Source organism: Halichoerus grypus, chromosome 9 (genome assembly GCF_964656455.1).
Source record: "Halichoerus grypus chromosome 9, mHalGry1.hap1.1, whole genome shotgun sequence".
Classification (NCBI taxonomy): domain Eukaryota; kingdom Metazoa; phylum Chordata; class Mammalia; order Carnivora; family Phocidae; genus Halichoerus; species Halichoerus grypus.
Genome location: NC_135720.1, coordinates 74,690,135 through 74,711,040, shown reverse-complemented (window position 1 = coordinate 74,711,040; position 20,906 = coordinate 74,690,135). Strand labels below are relative to the sequence as shown.

The 20,906-nt window shown below is 34.9% G+C and overlaps 1 pseudogene; it reads left to right on the top strand.

Annotated features, from left to right (window-relative positions):
* Positions 1–538: 538 nt before the first annotated feature.
* Positions 539–13,501, top strand: LOC118527427 (peroxiredoxin-6 pseudogene; annotated as a pseudogene).
* Positions 13,502–20,906: the final 7,405 nt, after the last annotated feature.

The window sequence follows — 20,906 nt, the reverse complement described above, 5'->3', positions numbered from 1 at the left end:
CCTAACATTTATATTTCATGAAGATTACTCTACTGTCTAATACTAACACAGCAGTTGTTATTCACCAGACATTACTCTAAATGTGTTAGCTATATTACCTTATTTAATATTTATAAATTTCTTTTGAAGTAGGTACAATTATTCCTATTTTATAGATGGGGAGATAGACATAGAGAAGTGAACTGACTTGTCCAAGTTTATACAGCTAATAAATGGCAGAGCCAGAATTATATCACTGTTTGGCCTTAAATCCATGCTTTCAATCACTGCACTTCCTTACATTTCCTTTTGCTCTGCTTCTATGTATTACATTAAGATCCTAATTATTTTTCCATTATAGCTATGAGAATACAATGGTTACTCAATTTACAAACTTACAGATACAGATCTGGAAGTAAATTCATATTTTCAGCTTCCTCCAACCCTTCAACTAATCCTAGAGCAATTCAGAACCAAGTTAGTTCAGAGTTTAAAGGGAAACTGGAGATTAAAGCAGGGTCCATTGGCCCAATAACAAATAGAGGTGCAAACAACCAGCATGGTTCCTATAACCCAAAGCAAAATTAGACCTCAGGAGCTGTATCTGGATCTCTTGGTGAATATTAGCCCTGTCATGTTGGACAATGGGTAGCACTGAGTTGAGAAGATAAGGCTCTAAGGCAGGACAAAACATAATATGGAGCTGCCATTGAGGACAAAGTGAGTAGATGCTCTAGAGTAAAAGTAAAAGACAAGTCCACATAAAGGAATGGATTAATGTCAATAAATGTAAAGGAGTCAAGAATATGAAGAAACTGAGAGCCAAGATGGGTCATGGGTGAGAGAGGGGCAGAGAGCAGACAGCAGAAGAGAATGTGTGCCAGAGGCAAGAATGCCTTCAAAATGAAGGTAAAGTCACTTCAGATGTCTTACACTCTGTGGTAGATTTTTGAACCGAACATCAGAAGACTGCTTATAATTTGATTCTACGAGCAATCACATGTGCAATCCTGGAAAAGCTACTTAAACTATCTGGAACTCACCTTTCTCATCTGTAAAATCAATTTTTTATTTTTTATTTATTTTATTTTTTTAAAGATTTTATTTATTTATTTTGACAGAGAGAGACACAGCAAGAGAGGGAACACAAGCAGGGGGAGAGGGAGAGGGAGAAGCAGGTTTCCCACAGAGCAGGGAGCCCGATGTGGGGCTCGATCCCAGGCCCCTGGGATCATGACCTGAGCCGAAGGCAGATGCTTAACCAACTGAGCCACCCAGGTGCCCTGTAAAATCAATTTTTTAAAGATTTATTTTATTTATTTGAGAGAGAGAGAGCGCATGTGAGTGAGGGGAGGGACAGAAGGAAAGGATCTCAAGCAGACTCTGTGCTGAACGCAGAGCTGGATGAAGGGCTTAATCTCATGACCCTGAGATCACGACCTGAGCCAAAATCAAGAGTGGGACACTTAACCAACTGAGCCACCTAGGCACCCCTGTAAAACCAAATTTCAACATGGGTAATCTCTGATAATTACATAGTTACAAAGTCTAGTATCATTTACACAATGGTTTTAATGATTTTTGATCATGGACGACTCTTAATAGCAAAGAAATCTTAGCAAGTACCCCCATTTAGGAACATGCTAAATGGACAAATTTGTAAATTATTTCTAAATGTGTTATTTTGTACAAACATCACTTTACTAATACATTAAGTATGTTATGAAACACAGAAATAGAAACATAAAGATTAAGCAATACAGTTAAATGCCTTATCAACTGTGATGTATCATATAATCATTACTATCTCAAGGCACAGTATACAAGTAGGGTGATGTTTATCATTATAATGGATGTAAATGCCTATTTAAAATAGTCCTAGACAATTTTGATTTTTTGCCCAATTCTTGTTAGATCTGATTAGATTTTCATTACTTTTGTATTGCAGTTTGGCTGACGACGAGCTTTTTCTTGGATTTAGAGAAGTGTTAGCAATGTTAGTTTCTTGTTCACCCACTCTTATATATCAGTATTATCTTATGAAGTTTCTTGGAAAAAATCTTTTAAAAAATATTTCCATTATGTAAGCATTCATTCCGTTAACTAATTAACAGTATACAAGTCCATCTCATCGGACTTTTTGGATTCCCTCACTAGCAGCTCCAGAGAGAAGGACCAAATGCAGGTCATTTTCTTGGGAGGTGATCTTTGGAAGCACAGGAGCACGTTGCTGCCAGGGGCTCAATCACAATACTGACCTCTCAGAAGCCATGTTGGACATACCTCAGAATCATCCTTTCCTGGATGACTGAGGCAGCTGGCACATTTATCCACCAACTTTCATTTCCCATTGGTTGATGGTTGTCGCCAGTGGCTTTAATTCCCCTCCACCTCTGGGTTACACCTGTCTCTGGCAGAGCGAACTCCAAACTCCCATGGTGCTGAAGAATCAGGCAGAGAAGAGAGATGCTGGTGCTAGAGGTGGAAGGCTAAATTTTAGCGTGCTGCAAACTGTTTACTGCACCTAAGGTGAATTCAGCTGGGCTCAGCGAGAATGGCGAGTGGTATCTACAGTGTCTGCTACACCTGGTGATGGTGAGGATTAGGAGTAAGGTTAAGATTAGTAAACTGTGATAAATTGAAGCAAACAAAGAAAGGACAGCACTGGTATCTACCTCTCCCCTTCTTTCCTCAGGATATACTCAGTTCCATATTTTGGCAATCTGTGTATTAAACATTAATAATAAATTATAATTTTTTGGGATGCCTGGGTGGCTCAGTAGGTTAAGTGTCTGCCTTCGACTCAGGTCATGATCCCAGGGTCCTAGGATCGAGTCCTGCATCAGGCTCCCTACTCAGCCGGGAGCCTGCTTCTCCCTCAGCCTGCTGCTCCACCCCTGCTTGTGCTCACTCTCTCTTTCTCTGTCAAATAAATAAATAAAATCTTTTAAAAAATGTATAATTTTTTAATATTTTTAGACAAAATATGTAAGTGGAGGCTCTAATATTTTCTTTCCGCATTTTGAAGGTCATCTTCTATACCTCTTAGGGGCATGCATCTCTGACTTATGATCAGCTCTAGAGTTGGGTGACCTAAATGCCAGGTTCCTTAAGCTACTGAGATGTACCTTCTGAAAAAAGCTGCTTCAGACCCAGGAAGACATGCCAGGTGTTGCAGGTTCTGGCAACCTTTACGTCTCTAATGCAAAATTGTGGGCTTCTGCTAACAGCACACCTGCATATCCTCCAAGGACAAGTGCGGGAATACCCTGGAGGCCTCTGGAGGGTGCTAAAACATCAGAGCCCTCTTACAGGAAATACTGCAGTGAGCGGCTACCTATTCAAGAAAACGAACTAGAGGGAGGAAGAAAATGACATCTATCTGCATATAAGCTATTCTATAGAGCAAGTTTAATTATTGTATCATTGATGTTTATAATCATGGTGGAGCTAACATTTTCTCTTTGGCATTATCACAATTCTATACATGAGGTTAAAAAAATTAATTGAATAATTTTGACATTTGAATGCCATCGATTAGGTAACTCCTGTATGCTAAATCCCCGTAAAAAGTGGTGTGAGTTATAAAAGAGATCAGTAAAACTCAGTCTCTTACTTTTCATATCGTAGGGGGGGAATGAACATTGCATATAAGCAACCATAAAGCAAGGTGGAAAGAGATAAGATCTGTAAGAAAAATACGAAGGGCTGTGAATATTCTAAGATAGAAAAATTATTTCTGCACCAAGCAATTTATTATTTCTTGTGATAATAGCTAAGCCTAACCCAAATTCCATGCCTTGGAAATTTCTTTAAACATGGTCCACTGGTAAGCCCACCAGTTGAAGTTTAGTAGTAAGCAGCCTTGGGCTTAGAAAAGACAGAGAAGTCTGAGATGGGCCTTTAACTCAGTAATAACTACACTGGACTCTAAAAACGCCTTCAAGAGACAAAGCAGAATACATTCTCTAACTCTTAATCATAAAGAAAAATCTAATGTTTTGTGATATGTTTTTAAGCCACAAGCTTTTAAGAATACAAAAGCAAACAATGGAAAAAATTGTACACTATTTGTACTGGCAATATATTGTTGCAGCTTTCTTGAGCATGAAAATATTTTCTCAATAAAGCTGTTATCATAAAATGGAAACTGATATGTTAGGTGTCTTTTTTCTTAGTCAGAAATCAATTTATAATGAGATTATACACATGAAAGAATTTGTAACAGATATTTTAATAGAAAATCACGTTGAGTAGAGCTATTCAGAATTATAACAAATAAAAAAAGAATTATAATAAATAATATTTCATGCTCAAATAAGTAGGAATTCTATACTTTTCATATTAGGTATTAGGTACAACTTGAGATCTAATAAGTACATTTTCCATTCTGTCCAAAGACTTAAAAAATGTTATAATGAATTGCTTACAATAAAATGTATTTGTCACATTAGCTATATACAATATATATTTGACAACTTTTTATTTATTTATTATTAGTATTTAAACTTACCGAAACATAGTTGACACACAATGTTATATTAGTGTAAGGTATACAACATAGTGATTTGACTATTCTATACATTTTTCAGTGCTCACCAGGATAAGTGTCATCACCATAAAATGTTATTACAATGTTACTGACTATATTCTCTATGCTGTACTTTTGATCTTGTGATTTATTTATTTTATAACTAGAAGTTTGTACCTCTTAATTTCCTTCCCCTATTTCACCCATCCCCCAGCCTCTGGCAACCACCAGTTTGTTCTCTGTATTTATTATTCTGTCTCTGTTTTTGTTTGTTCGTTTTTTCTGCTTTTTTTTAGATTCTATGTAAGTGAAATCATATGGTATTTGTCTTTCTGTGTCTGACTTATTTCACTTAGCATAATACTCTCTAGATCCATCCATGTTGTTGCAAATGGCAAGATCTCATTTTTCTTTATGACTGAGTAATACACCTTATATGTACACACACCACATCTTCTTTTCCATTCACCTATTCATGCTCACTTGGGATGCTTCCCAATTTTGGCTATTGTAAATAGTGCTGCAATAAACACAGGGGTGAATATCTTTTTGAATTTGTGTTTTTGTTTTCTTTGAGTAAATACCCAGTAGTGGAATCACTGAATCATATGGTATTTCTATTTTTAATTTTTTGAGGACCCTCCATACTATTTTCCACAGTGGTTACACTCATTTACATTCCCACTAACACTGTATGAAGTTTCCCTTTTCTTCACATCCTCACCAACACTTGCTATTTCTTTTCTTTTTGACATTAGCCATTCTGACTGGTGTGAGGTTGATATCTCATTTTAGTTTTGGTTTGCATTTCCCTGATGATTCGTGATGTTGAGCATCTTTTCATGTGTCTGTTGGCTATCCCTATGTATTCTTTGGAAAAATGTCTACTCAAGTCTTCTGCCCATTTTTTAATCAGATGTGTGTGTATTGAGTTGTATCAATTTTTTGATCAGATGTGTGTGTATTGAGTTGTATCAGTTCTTTACATATTTTAGATATAAACCCTTTATTGGATATATCATTTACAAATATCTTCTTCAGTAAGTTGCCTTTTTGTTTTGTTGATGGCTTCTTTTGCTGTGCAAAATCTTTTTATTTTGGTGTAGTCCCAATAGTTTAATTTTGCTTCCCTTGCCTGGGGAGACAGAGCTATAGATACATTGCTTATGGCCTATGTACAAGAGATTACTGCCTATTTCCTTTTGGGAGTTTTATGGTTTTAGGTCTGCATTTAAAGAAACATTTTGAGTTTATTTTTGTGTATGGTGTAAGAAAGTGGTCCAGTTGCATTCTTTTCCATGTAGCAGTCCAGTTTTTGCGACACCATTTATTGGAGAGACTGTCTTTTCCCCATTGTATATTATTGCCTCCTTTGTCGTAGATTAATTGACCATATAGGCATGGGTTTATTTCCATCCTGTGTCACTGATCTATGTATCTATTTTTGTGCTGGTACTATACTGTTTTGATTACTATAGCTTTGTGGAATATCTTGAAATCTGGCATTGTGATACTTCTAGCTCTGTTCTTTCTCAAGATCGTCTTGGCTATTTAGATAACTCTTTAAAAACACTTCAGTCACTACCTCCAAATTAGTATTTACATATATTTTCTTTATGTGAGCTCTGATAAGCTTTGTTGAAATTTCAAAACTTCTCATAACACCAAGCTCCTGAAGTACCTACTTAAATTCTGTTGTTTGATGCAATGAATACCCCACTATTGAATCTATATCATGAAAAGTGTACTATTTTTTTATCTTTTTTTTTTTTTTTCAGACAGGGTGACTCATCTTTTTTCTTTAGGAAGGAGAGAACCAGTGCTTCCAGTTCCTCCTTTTTCTAATTCATCCTCCATACTGTTACTGAAGAGATTTTTTTTAAGGCAAAATTCTGAGCATATCACTCTCTCCTCAAAGCCTTCATAATACCTCATCACCTCCAGAATAAGGTCCAGACCCTTTAGTGTAACATTCACAGCCCCTCACACCCTTTGCCTCAAACTACTCCTTGTATCCCATTCTCCCACAATACCAGTAAGTTTGTGGTTCCCTAAACATGTCATATTTTTTCTTTCTTTGTTTTTGAACATTCAACACTACTCAGAGGACTTTCCACACAGACACTTTCTTTACCTGCCTGGTAAACTCATATTCATTCTCTAATACTCACCTTAACATCACCTTCTTCTTGAAATGTTTTGACCTCACACAGTATGGATTGCTCCATTCTATGCACTACCCATGCAAATTATGATACCTCATGTATGGCAATTAGTTGTTTACATGGTTGACTTCTACATCAGACTATAGTCCTTTCTTCTTTGTGTTCTCACTGCCAAGGAAAACACCTATTGAAGGACTGCATGGATGGATGGATGGATGGATGACAAACTAGAGTCTCAATCAGCTACTTTAATCCTAGTGCAATTTGAAATACTTAAATAATTAATCTGATACCTTCTTAGCTAATAGGTTTTTAGAATGATTTTTAACTTCCAGAAAAAAAAGTTTAGAAATTATATTACAGCACTTTTAATGGGAACTGAACTTTCTTTTACTTTCTTTTTCCTAAAGAAAAAAGATGAGTCACCCTGTCTGAAAAAAGAAGATAAAAAATAATACACTTTTCATGATGTAGATTCAATAGTGGGATATTCACTGCATCAAACACAATTTTATTTAAATTGTAGTTAGTTAACAGACAGTGCAATACTGGTTTCAGGAGTAGAATTCAGTGATTCATCACTTACATACAACACCCAGTGCTCATCACAAGTGCCCTGTTTAATACCCATCACCCATCTGGCCCACCCCCCACCCACCTCTCTCCCTTAACCCTCAGTTTGTTCTCTGTCATTAGGAGTATCCATTTTTGTTTCCCTCTTTCCTTCTTTCCCCCTTTCCCATATGTTCCTCTGTTTTGTTTCTTAAATTCCACATATGAGTGAAATCATATATTTGCTTTTCTCTGATTGACCTATTTCACTTAGCATAATACATTCTAGCTCCATTAACATCATTGCAAATGGCAACATTTCATTCTTTTTGATGGCTGAGTAATATTCTATTATATATGCACCATATCTTCTTTGTCCAGTCATCAGTCAATGGACATTTGGGCTCTCTCCATCATTTGGCTATTGTTGATAATGCTGCTATAAACATTGGGGTGCATATACCCCTTCAAATCTGTATTTTTGTATCCTTTGGGTAAACACCCAGTAGTGCAATTACTGGATCATAGGGTAGTTCTATTTCTAGTTTTTTGAGGAACCTCCATACTGTTCTCCAGAGTGGCTGCACCAGTTTCATTCCCACCAACAGTGCAAGAGTGTTCCCCTTTCTCCACATCCTTGTCAACAGAAATGTCAATTCAGGTCCTCTGTCCATTTAAAAAATTGGTTTGTTTTTTATTACTGAGTTGTAAGAATTCTTTGTATATTCTAGATATAAATCTGTTATCAGATATATGATTTATAAATGTTTTATCCCATTCTGTGGTTATCTTTCATTTTCTTGATGGTGTCCTTTGAAGCATAAAAGTTTTTAGTTTTTTAATATATTTGTTGTTACTGTTTGTGTTCTTATTATATCTAAAAAGGCTTTCCTTAACCTAAGGTCATGAAGATTTATTCATTTTTTTTCTAAAAGTTTTATAGTTTTAGTTCTTACATGTAGGTCTATGATCCATTTAGAGTTCATTTTTTTAGAAGGAAGGAGCCTAAGTTCATTTTTTTGCATGTGGATATCCCATTGTCTCAGCACCATTTGTTGAAAGCAATCTTTCTTTATTAAATGGTCTTGGCACTTCTCTCAAAAACTGAGTGAACACAAAGGTGAGAGTTTATATCTAAACCGTCATTTTTATTCCATTGATCTATTAGACTATCCTTATGCCCCCACAACATTCTCTTGATTACTGCAGCTATGTAATATATTTTGAAGTGATCAAGTGTGAATCCTCCAAATTTGTTCTTCTTTTTCAAGATGATTTTGGCTACTCTGGGTCCTGTGCATTTCTTTATAAATTATATCATCAATTTATCAATTTCTGTAAAAATCTCAACTGAGAATTTAATATGGATTGTATTGGCTGTGTAGACCAATTTGTGAATACTGCCATCTTAATATTAAGTCTTGTAATACACAAACAAGAGATGTCTATCCATGTATTTAGGCCTTCTTAACATCTTTCAGCAAAGTTTTATAGTTCCCCCCCCTTGCTTTATTGAGGTATAATTGCAAAATAAAATGATATATATTTGAAGCGTGTGATGTGATGAATCCATCGCCTCACATAGTTACTATTTTTTACTTTTGTGGTGAGAATGTGTAAGATCTACTCACATAGCAAATTTCAAGTAGACAATACAATATTATGAACTATAGTCACCATACTGTACATTAGATCCTCATAATTTATTCATCTTGTAATAGAAAGTTTGTACCCTATAACCAACATCTCCCCATTTCCCCCACCCTCTGCCCCCGGCAACCACCATTCTTTTTTTTTTTAATTCCACATATAAGTGATAACATACATGGTCTTCCTCTGTCTGGCTTATTTCACTTAACATAATACCCTCCAAGTTCATTCATGTTGTCACAAATGGCAAGATTTCCTTCTTTTCTATGGCTGAATAATATTCCTGTATATGTAACACATTTTCGTTATCAGAATAGATAGTAGATATTAGGTAAAATAGATATTTTCTTTCTCTATCCATCAGTGGACAGTTAGGCTATATCCATATGTTGGCTACTGTGTATAATGTTGCAATGAACATGGGATTGTTTCTTTTGAATATATACCCAGAATCACTGTGGTTTTGATTTGCATGCCCCTGATGATTAATGATGTTGAGAACCCTTCCATGGATCTGTTGGTCATTTGTATTTCTCCTCCCGCTCCCTCTCCTCCTCCTCCTTTACAGAAATATCTATTCAGGTCCCTTGTCAATTGTTTAATCACTTCTTTTTGCTATTGAGTTGTATGAGTTCCTTATATATTTTGGATATCAGCCCCATTTCTCATATATGGTTTGCCAACATTTTCTCCCATTCCATAGGTTGCCTTTCCATTTTGTTGATGGTTTCCTTTGTTGTGCAAAAACTTTTAATTTGATATTGTCCCATTTGTCTATTTTTGCTTTTATTACCTACACTTTTGGTGTCATATCCAAAAAAATCATTGCCAAGACTAATGTCAAGGAGCTTTTTCCCTTTTTCTTCTAAAAACTTTATAGTTTAAGGTCTTATATTTAAGTCTTTAATCTTCTTCAAGTAATTTTTGTGAGGGGTATAATCTAGAGATCCAGGATCATTTCCATGTGGATATCTAGTTTTCTCAGCATCATTTGTTGAAGAGACTATCTTTTCCTTTATTGAGTTTTCTCGATATCCTTGTCAAAATTTCTTTGGCCATATAGTTGAAGGTTTATTTTTGGTCTTCAGTTGATTTTTGAACGAACTCCAGTCTACCATGATTAGATGACTCTTTACATAGCAATTAAATGCATGGCTTCTTGTATCAGTCTGCAGGAGTGTAAGTACTCCACCATTTACTGTGATGTTAGACAATATACCTTTCTGCAACCTATTTTCCTTATCTATAAAACAACAATAATGATAGTGCCTCCCTCAGAGTGGGATTATGAAGAATAAATAAAAGAAAACTTGTTAAAAATGCTCGCTACATAGAACTCAAAAAAATCTTAGCTATTATTATTGCCTATTTTTCACAATTTTATTAGGGCACATCCAACACAATTATAGCTCCCTAAGGATCTTCAGATGGTTTCCTATGAATTTTAGGATTGTTTATTCTATTTTTGTGAAAAATGCCAATGGAATTTTAATAGAGATTGCATTGAAGCTGTAGATCATTTTAGGTAGTATGGACATTTTAACAGTATTAGTTCTTCCAATCCATTTATTTATGTCTTCCTCGATTTTTTTCTGTAATGTTTATAGTTTTTATTGTTCAGGTTTTTCACCTCCTTGGTTATATTTGTTAATACTTGGTTAAATTTGTTAATACTTGGTTAAGTTTTTTGTTTTTTGTTTTTGATGCTATTGTAAATGGGATTGTTTTCTTAACATCTTTTTTGGATAGCTCATTGTTAGTATACAGAAACACAACTGATTTTCATATGTTGATTTTGTATCCTGAAACATTACAATTTAGCAGCTCTAACATTTTTTTGGTGGAGTCTTTAAGGGTTTCTTTATTTAAGATCATGTCATCTACATAGGGACATTTTTACTTCTTCCTTCCTGATTTGGATGCCTTTCTTTTCCTGCCTAGTTGCTCTGGCAAGGACTTCCAGTAATATAGTGAATAGAATATGGTGAATAAAGAAGAGCACCCCTGTCTTGTTACTGATCTTAGAGGAAAAGCCTTTGGATTTTCACTGTTATGTTAGCTATGGACTCGTCATATTTGGTTTTTATTATGTGGAGGTATTTTCTTTCTCTACCTAATATTTTGAGAGTTTTTATCATGAAAGGATGTTGAATTTTGTCAAATGCTTTTTCTGCACCTATTGAGAGGATCACACAATTTTCATCCTTCACTTTGTTAATCTACTGATTTGTGTATATTGAACCATCCTTGCATCCCAGGGATAACTCTAACTTGATCATGATGTATGATCCTTTTAATGTCCTGTTAAATTCAGTTTGTTAGTATTTTTTCATCTATGTTCATCATGGATATTAACCCGGAATTCTCTTTCCTTGTAGTGTCTTTCTCTGGGAGATTTTTGACTATTGATTCAATCTCCTTACTATAGATCTAATCAGATTTTGTATTTCTTCATGATTCAGTCTTGGTAGATTGTATGTTTGTAGGAATTTGTCCACTTCTAGGTTGTCCAGTTTGTTGGCATATATAATATTTTAGGAGCACTCTCTTACAATCCTTTGTATATCTGTGGTGTCAGTTGTTACTTCTCTTTTGTTTCTGATTTTATTTATTTGGGTCCTTTTTCTTTTTTTTTCCTTGACGAGTCTGGCTAAGGCTTTATCAATTTGATTTATCTTTTCAAAGAAACAGCTCTTGGTTTCAATGATTTTTTTTTTTTTTTTTAGTCTTTATGTCATTTCATTCTGCTCTGATCTTTATTATTTCCTTATATCTACTCACATTGAATTTTATTTGTTTTTTGTAGCTCCTTTAGGTCTAAGTTTAGTTTTTTCACTTGAGCTTTTTTTGTTTCTTGAGGTAGGCCTGTATCACTATATATTTCCCTCTTAGAACTGCTTTTGCTGTATCTGAAAGATTTTGGGCCATTGTGTTTTCATTTTCATGTGTCTCCATATATTTTTTAATATCTTCTTTGATTGCTTCATTGACCCACTGTTGTTTAGTATCATGCTTGTTTAGCTTCCATTTGTTTGTGTTTTTTCCAATTTTTTTCTTGTGATTGATTTCTAAATTTATACTGTTGTGGTCAGAAAATATGTATGGCATAATTTCAATCTTGTTAAATTTACTGAGGCTTATTTTGTAGCCTAACATGTGATCTATTCCAAAGACTGTTCTATGTACAGTTGAAAAGAATGTGTTTTTGAATGGAATGTCCTGTATACATCTGATAGGTCCATCTGGTCTAATGTGTCACTCAAAGACATTGTTTCCTTATTGATTTTGTCTGGATTATCTATTCACTGATGTAAGTGGGGTATTAAAGTCCCCTACTATTATTGTATTGCCATCAATTTCTCTCTTTATTTTCACTAATATTTGCTTTATGTATTTAGGTGCTCAATGTTGGTACACAGATATTTGCAATTGTTATATCTCTTGTTGGATGTCTCCCCTTTCATTTTTTATTTTTTTTGTTTGTTTTTTCTTTTTTTCTTAGTCTAGCTAAAGGCTTGTCAATTTTGTTTATGTTTTGAATAAACAACTCTTCATTTCATTGATCTTTTCTATTGGTTTTCAGTTTCTAATTCACTTATTTTTGCTCTCATCTTTGTTATTTCCTTCTTTTTGCTACTTTGGGCTTAGTTCTTTTTTTTTAGTTCCTTGAGGTATAAATTTAGGTTGCTGATTTGAAATACTCCTTTTTTCTTAATTAGGCATTTAGTGCCTGCTTAGAATTGCCCTCTTAGAACTGCTTTTGACCTCCATCAAAAGAACCAGCTGCCTGGTAGCACCTGCTGTTGTACCTCCTTATCCTCCCACATCACTGCTGCTGCTTTGGCTGGATGACCCCTTATTGGGGATAAGTCTCCCAACTTTGAGGCCAATACTATCATTGGCCACATCCATTTTCATGACTCTCTGAGAGTCACATGGGGCATTCTTTTTTCCCAGGCTGGAGACTTAACCCCAGTGTGTACTACAAAGCTTGGCAGAGCAGCAAATCTGGCACCAGAATTTACCAAGAGGAATGTTAAAGATGATTACTCTTTTAATAGATGATGTTGAAGACCACCCTGCCTGGAGCAAGGGTATCAATGCTTACAATGGTGAGACGTCCACAGAAATGTTACCTTTTCCAATCACTGATGATAAGAATCAGGAGTTTACTATCCTGTTGAGCATGCTTGGACCCAGCAGAGAAGAATGAACAGGGCATGCCTGTGACAACTTGTGCGATGTTTATTTTTGGTCCTGATAAGAAATTGAAGCTGTCATTCTCTATCTAGCTACCACTGGGAGGAACTTTAATGAGATTCTCGAAGTAGTTATTTCTTTCAAGCTGACATTGGAAAAGAGAGTTGACACCCTGGTTAATTGGAGGAATGAAGATGGTGTGATGGTCCTTCCAACTATCCCTGAAGAGGTAACCAAAAAAATTTTCCCTAAAGGAGTCTTTACCAAGGTGCTCCTATCTGGCAAAAAAGACCTCCGCTATACTCCTCAGCTGTAAGGTTCTCTGAGAAGTTGGTGCTGGAACTGCTTGCTTAGCACAGTGAGCCAAAGGATGCTAGCTGCTAATCATGTTTTCCTGCAGCAATTTTGTAAAAACATCCTGGTATCATCCTAAAAAAAAGAGGGGGGGGAATTGCTTATCTGCAGTTTGGTATGTTGTGTTTCCATTTTCATATGTTTGAATATATTTTTTGTTTTTCCTTTTGATTTCTTCTTTGATCCATTTATTGTTCGGAGGTGCATTGTTTAATTTCCACATATATTTGTAAAATTTCCAGCTTTCTTCCTGTTACTGATTTCTCATTTCATACCATTGTGTTTGGAAAAAATACCTGGTATGATTTCAGTCTTAAATTTGTTAACACTTGTTTTGTGGCCTAACATACAAGCTAGTCCAGAGAATGTTCCATGTGTGCTTGAAAAGAAAATGTATTTTGTTGCTGCTGGATGGAGTATTTTGTATATGTCTGTTAGGTCCATTTGGTCAAAAGTGTAGTCCAAGTCTAATGTTTCTTTATTATATTTTCTGTCTGGATGATCTATATATATTGTTGAAAGTGGGGTATTGAAGTCCCCAGCCATTATTGCAATGTCTATTTCTCCCTTCAAATCTGTTAAAATTTGTTTAATCTAGTTAGGTGCTCCAATGAGGGTGCATATATGTTATATCCTATTGATGAATTGACCTCTTTATTATTATATAATGACCTTCTTTGTCTCTTGTTAGAGTTCTTTACTTAAAGTCTAATTTTTTTCTGATAGAAGTTAGCTTTTTTCATTTTCATTTTCATTTGCATGGAATGTCTTTTTTCACCTTTCAGCTTCAGCCTATGTGTGTTTATAAAGCTGAAATAAGTCTCTTGTAGGCATCACATAGTTGGATCTCATTTTTATTTTATCCATTCAGTGACTCTGTCCTTTGGGAAGTTTAATTCATTTACAGTTAATTGTTGACAGCTAGGGACTTACTATTGCCATCTTGTTAATGTTTTGGGTGGGGGGTGTTTTGTAGTTCCTTTGTTCTTTTCTTCCTCTCTATCTTTCTTGTGATTTGATGATTTTCTGCAGTGGTATACTTTGATTCCTTTATCTTTTCTGAATCTACTATAGGCTTTTGCTTTGTGGCTACTATGAGGCTTACATAAAACATCTTAAACTTGTAACAGTTTACTTTAAGCTGATAACAACATAACTTTGATCACATACAAAAACTCTACCCTTTTATTCTTCCTCCCATTTTATGTTTTTGATGCCATAATTTGTATCTTTTCATATTGTATATTGTATATCCATTAAAAATTATTGCACCTACAGTTATTTTTAATACCTTTGTCTTCTTTTATACTGGAGGTAAGCAATTTACACACCACCAATACAGTATTAGAGTATTCCAGAATTTGACTATATATTTACTATTACTAATGAGTTTTACATTTTCATATGTTTTTATGTTACTAATTAGTGTCCTTTTATTTCAGCTTAAGAAATCCCTTTAGCATTTCTTATAAGGCAGAGCTCATGGTGATGAACTCTCTCAGCTTTAGCTTGTCTGGGAAAGTCTTTAATTCTTCATTTCTGGGGGCACCTGGGTGGCTCAGTTGATTAGTTGACCTGCCTTCAGCTCAGGTCATGATCCCAGGGTCCTGGGAGAGAGCCCCATGTTGGGCTCCCTGCTCAGTGGGGAGTCTGCTTCCCCCTCTTCCCCCTCCTTGTGCTCTCTCTCTCTCAAATAATAAATAAATAAAATCTTTAAAAAAAATTCCTCATTTCTGAAGGACAGCTTTGCAAAGTATTCAAAGTATTCATGTTGGCACTTTGCATATATCATCCTACTCTCCCCCAGCCTGCAAGGTTTCTTTCTTTCTTTTTTTTTTTTAAGCTTAACCAACTGAGCCACCCAAGTGCCCCTGCAAGGTTTCTGTTGAGAAATCCTATCATAGTTTGCTGGGTGTTCCCTTGTATGAGTGGAGTTTCTTTTCTTTTGTTGCTTTCAAAATTCTCTTTGTCTTTGATTTTTGACAGTTTTCTTATCATGTGTTTCAGTGAATTCCTCTTTGGGTTTTATCTGTATGGGGACCTATAAACTTCAGATACCTGAATGTCTTATTTCTGCCCAGATTTGGGAAGTTTTTAGCCCTTATTTCTTTAAATTAGCTTTTTTGTCCCCTTTTCTCTCTCTTCTGCTTCTGGGACTCCTGGATTATGAATATTGTTTCTTCTGGTGGTGTCCCATAATTCATGTAGGTGTTCACTAATTTTTTTCATTCTTTTTTTCTTTTTTCTCAGCTGACTGGATAATCTTAAATGCCTTGTCTTTGATTCACAGATCTTTCTTTTGTTTAATCAAGTCTCTTGTTGATGCTTACCATTGCATTTTCATTTCATTCATTACATTCTTCATCTCCAGAATTTCTGCTTGGTTCTTTTTTTTATGATTTCTATATTTCTGTTGGCTCTCTTATTTTGTTCATGTATTTTTTTCCTGATTTCATTAAGTTGTCTGTTTTTTCTTATAGTTTGGTGAGCTTCCTTAAAACAATTATTTTGAAAATTCTTTTTTTGGTCAGAGAATTCATAGATTTCCATTTCTTTGTGGTCAGTTACAGGAAAATAATTATGTTCCTTTGGTAATGTAATGTTTCCTTGCTTTTTTGTGATTCTTGAAGTCTTGCATTGCTGTCTTCTCATTTGAAGAAGCAGTTATCTCCTCTAGTTTTTACTGACTGGCTTCAGGAAGTAGATACCTATATTGGTCACAGTCCAGCTAGGAACTCTGAACGTATTTTCTCAGATGTCTTCTATGAATGTGCCCACTCCATACATGTTCCCTCTTGGGGGAATTTTTAAGATTCTTTGTCCTCTCTTGATCCTGCAAAACTGTATTGGGTGCTGAGAGTCTCCTATTTGTTTTCCCTAGAGTGGCAGCCTGAAATGCTCAAGTTTGTGAGCATTCTCCCAATCTCACAGAGTCAGGCTGGCTTTCTGCACTTAGTTGTTTTCAAAGGCTCTTTTTTGCTGTCTGAGGAAGCATGTGCTGGGAGCTGGTCCTGGGGGGTGGGATGGTAAGAGGTATGGGTGAGATGGGGTTATCTATGGGTCAGCTGTGGGGGTCTACAGGCAAGATGTTCCCAGTGGCTTGTGGGTAGGATTCCTGATGGAGTTCACAAGTCAGTTAATAGGAAAAAGTGGTTAATGACATCCCTTTAATGAGTTTGGAGCCCTGGCTGCTGTGTTCCCAGCCTCTGTCAACCCTTGGTCTTGCTGATCACTTCAGTAGTTTAAGTGAGAAGAGAAAAAAGTGTGCCTCTTGAGCAACATCCTGCGTGGCTAGGGAAGCTGGGCATTCACTCACATGTTCCCACTTTCCCCCAGGGGAAATCATGGTTGGTAATAATGTCTGCACTCATTCTTGATTTTAGTAATTTGAGTCTTTCTTTTGGTCTAACTAAAGCTTTATTGATTTGTTTATCTTTTTGAAGAACCAACTGTAGATTTTGTTGATTTTCTTTATTATTTTTTATTTATTTCATTAATTTTGGTCCTAATGATTTTCTCCCTTGTGCTTGTTTTGGATTTAATTTATTCTTCTTTTTCCAGTATTTTAAGTGGAATATTAGATCACTGTTCGAGCTATTTCCTTTTTTTTTTTTTAACACAGACATTTATAGCTATAAATTTCTAAGAATTGCTGTAGCTGCACTTGTTAACTGTCAGTAGGTTGTATCTTTATTTTTATTCATCCTAAAGTAATTTCTAATTTTTTCTTTTGACTTCTTCATTGGCCCATTGGTTTTTTAGTTATGTTGTGTCTAATTTCTTCATTATTTGTGAATATCCCAAATTTCTTTTTGTTATTAATTTCTAATTTCTCTCCATTGTGATCAGAGAAATACTTTCTACATTTTCAAACCTTTTAAATTTATTGAGGCTTGTTTTATAGCCTAGCATGTGGTTTATCCTGGAGAATGTTCCATATACTCAGACAAATGTGTATTTTGCTGTTGTTGCATAGAGTATTCTATATATGTCTTTTAGGTCTATTTTGCATATACTATTCAAGTTTTCTATTTCTTTGGTTGATATTCTACTCAGATGTTCCATTCATTATTGAAAGGGGGTATTGACTTCTTCAATTATTATTGTCAGATTTTCTATTTTTCCTTTCAATTTGTTTTTGCTTCATGTATTTTAGGGCTCCACTCTCAGGTGTATATATGTTTATAATTATAATGTCCTGGTAGATTGACCCTTTCATCATTACAGAACGTCCTTTTTATATCTTGTAACATTTCTCATTTTAGTCTACTGTGTTTAATATTATTATATATTATATTATATTATATTATATTATATTATATTATATTAGCCTGTGGTTGCTGTTTACATGATATACCTTTTTCCATTCTTTTACTTTCAATCTATTTGTATCTTTGAATATAAAGTGCTTCTTCTGTGGACACCATATAGCTGGATCATGTTTTCTTATCCAGTATGACAATCTCTGCCTTTTGACCAAATTATTTAACCCATTCATATTTAATGTTATAATTGATATAATTGCATTTGTGCCTGCTATTTTAGTTTTTAAATTTTTACTTTCTATTGTCTCATGCCTTTTTTGTTTCTATTCCCCCTACTGCCCTCTTCTGCATTAAATAAATTTTTTTGAGTTATACTTTAATTACTGTAATTATTTTTTCATGATTTTAAAAGTACTTCTGTCAATTATTTTGTCAATAATTGCTCTAGGGATTACTATATACATCTCATCAGAATCTACTTTAGGTTTATACAAACTTAATTACAGTGCAATACAGAAACGTTATTTCTGTTCAACTCTGTTCTCTCTTTTGGACTATTATTGTTATGCATTTATTATATATATATATAACTAATCCACCAATATATTGTTATAATTATTACCTTGTATAATTTTATGTCTATTAAACTGAGTAAAGAGAAGAAAACAAGTTTTATTTACAGAGTTTGTTATATTAACCTTATTATTTACTCTTTTTGGTTCTCTACATATGTTCCATGGATTCAAGTTACCAAAAAGTGTCATTTCCTTAGTCCAACAAGACTTTGCTAACACCAAACTTCTTTGTACTATTGTTGGCAAATTTGTTATATTTCTATATGTTCTGGTCCAATCATACAATTATATATATAGTATTTTATACAATTGCGTTTTAAATCAGTTAAGAGAAGAAATAAGAGGCATACATTTATAGTACCTTTTATAATTAAAACGAATTATTTTCTTTACTTAATAAAGTTTTAAATTAACTAAATGTTATGGGGGCTTGTGTTCCTCCACCCCCATCAAATTCACATATTGAAGCCCTAACCCTCAATGTGATAGTATTAGGAGTTAAGCCATTTGAGAGGTAATTAGTTTAGATGAGGTCATGAGGGTGGATCTCCCATGATGATATTAGTGTCCTTAAAAGAAGAAGGGCTTCCTCTCTGCCTGTACACAAAGAGGCCATGTGGACAGAGATGGTTGCTACCTACAAGCCAATATAAGAGGCCTCAGCGTGTAACCCACCCTGGCAATACCTTGATCTTAGACTTCCCAGTCTGTGAGAAATAAATTTATATTTTTTAAGTCACCTAATCTGTGATATTTTGTTATGGCAGTCTGAGCTGACTAAGACATTAAATTAACAAATTCAAGCAGGGGTAGTTTTTGAGGTCAGTCTCTGAAATGTGTTTTGACTTTAGAAGGTTTCTTAGCTCTCTCTTTCACTAACTCTCTCTAGTGAACTAGCTGGTCTATGATTCTGTTTGTTGTTCTTAATTAAGAGGAATTATTGTTTTTGAGTGCCCTTAATTTAAAAAATTAAGTGCTAATTTCTTCAATATATACAAATCAATTAGAAAAAGAAAAAAATCCATTGGAACAAAATGGGCAAAAGATATGAACATATGGATTTAAAAAGGAAGTATTTGTGGGTTTTAAACATATAAAGAAATTGTCAACCTCACTTATAATTAAACAAAAAGACAAATTAGAGCTATACAAAGATTACATTTTCATATGCGAGGTTGGCAAGGATGAAAAATTGATAACACAGTCCCAACACTGTTGGTGAGAATATAAATTGTTACAATAATCTCTGAACAGTGCTTTGACAATACCTATCAAAATCACAAAAGCCCATATCCTTAAACCACTTCCAAGGATTTACCCTAGAGATATACTGGCAAATGTAAAAGATGACGTATATACTCATTAGTCATTGCTGCACTGTTTGTAATAGCAAAGAGCAGAAAACCTTCTAATATCGGGTTGTTTAAATAAATTAAGTCACATCAGTTTGTGGTAGATTGCACAATAGCCCCATTTCATTAGATTTTCCTCTATATACGCCCTTTATTGTGTCATTTTGTAGTGCTCTCCCACTGTGATGGGGTGTAATTCCCTGCTCTGGGCCCTTAGCACATGATTTGTTTTGGCTGATAGCATATTGACAGATGTGATGCCAACAATATTTTGAAAAGGACTTAGCTGGATTAGGCTTGCCTTCTCTTGTGCTTCTACAGTTGTCAAGAGAAGAACATGCTAAGGCTGTTCCACTCATCTTGGGACACCAGTCAATCTCTAGAAGCACAAGCAAGCCCAGATTAGTAGAGTTTACCAACCAGGTCCAACTCAGATTATCCAATCCTGCAGGTGCATACGCTATACATGTAAAGAATTGTTTCAAGCCACTGAGTTTTGAGATGGTTTATTACACAGCAATAGATAGATAATACACTGTGCAATGGATACCATCTAACCATAAAAGAGTTCTTTATTATAGTAATAGGAATAGTCTCTGACATTTATAGTTCAGTTAAATTAACTGCAGAACAATGTGAAGTATTCAATCATTTGTGAAAGTAAATTTGCATACATGTGCATAAGATATGACTAGAAGGATACACAAGAAAAGCTGATAAAAGTTTGTTGCCTGTGGATAGGTTATCCAGATAGCTGAGGGACAGGAGGAGTGGAAAGAGACTTTCTCTTGTATACCTTTTTGTTACTTTTTAATTTTCAACTGTTTAAATGAATTATGTATGTTAAAAATAAATAAAAAATTTTTTAAAAAATCAGGATTTTCCTGGTGCTCCAAATTCTTCTAGCAACTAATAGAGCAGAAAAAAATTCTGAAATCATTAGATTTTTCTTCCTTTAAAAATGCCATTTTTTTACTTAAGTGATTGTGGGATTCTTTACTTTTCCCTTAAATTGGGAGTTTCAGCAGTATTTGTCTAGCTGCACAGCTCTAGTTTATTATTATTTCTTGATAGCTAGAATATATATGTAAAGAACTCTTAATTAAAACTCAATCCCATAGGGCTCCTGGGTGGCTCAGTCAGTTAAGCGTTGGACTCTGGATTTCGGCTCAGGTCATGATCTCAGTGTCATGGGATGGAGCACTGCATCCAGCTCCATGCTGAGTGTGAAGTCTGCTTGAGATTCTCTCTCCCTCTCTCTCTGTGCCTCCGCACACACACTC